The sequence below is a fragment of the Thalassophryne amazonica genome, chromosome 7 (genome assembly GCF_902500255.1).
Source record: "Thalassophryne amazonica chromosome 7, fThaAma1.1, whole genome shotgun sequence".
In the NCBI taxonomy this organism is placed as follows: domain Eukaryota; kingdom Metazoa; phylum Chordata; class Actinopteri; order Batrachoidiformes; family Batrachoididae; genus Thalassophryne; species Thalassophryne amazonica.
The window spans coordinates 55,413,748-55,414,633 of NC_047109.1; positions in this window are offsets into that span (position 1 = coordinate 55,413,748).

Consider the following 886-nt stretch of genomic DNA (forward strand, 5'->3'; position numbering starts at 1 on the left):
TATCTTGTCTGTGGTCTCATGGTTTTCTGCTGTTCTTTTAATTAAATTGCAGTGAAATGAAACCAGCTAATTGAAAAGTCGTTTTCGGTCATTAAAATTGAGCGTATTGTCACTGAAGAAAAGGCGTGTGTGCACGAGCGTACGTGCGCAAAATAAGAACATTACTGAGGCCTAAACAGTCCTTTATCACTGACCATGCTTTTGACATACTCAGGGGTCAAACCATGTCATGCATTTTTTTTTTTTTTTTTTTTTTTTTTTCTTGCAGTTGCCATTTTGGTCTTAGTTTATGACTATTTTAGTTGCAATTAAAGGAGTGCTATTATGCAAAATTGTCCGAAGGCCCAATTCCAGTATCCTCCCTAAGCCTGACCCTTGAACCCTCACAGACTTAAATGTGTTACCTGGAAAGTGACTGAGTGAAAGAGGCTGCAGTAGTGCCATATGGAATAAACAGGAATGGGACATTAACTTAATATTTGTCCACTGAAAAATATTTAGGCTGACTTAGACAATTTACCCATTTGTCATTGCATGTGAGACTAATGCAATTTTAAATAAAATAGTAAATGTAATTTAAGGCATATTTAGCAGTTAAGCTGGTTTGTGTGAATGTGAAACAAACTGGATTTATTAAGTATAATTTTTATTGTACATTACGTATTTCAGAGACATTGAGATTGAGTAAGCCTACTTCAACCAAAACATTTTACCTGTTGTATTTAAGCCTGACCGACATATACAGTCATGCGCATATATATATATATATATACACACACACACACACACACAGTGCATCCAGAAAATATTCACAGAACTGCACTTTCCACATTTTTTTTTAAATGTTACAGACCTATTCCAAAACAGTTAACTTTTTACTCAAAAT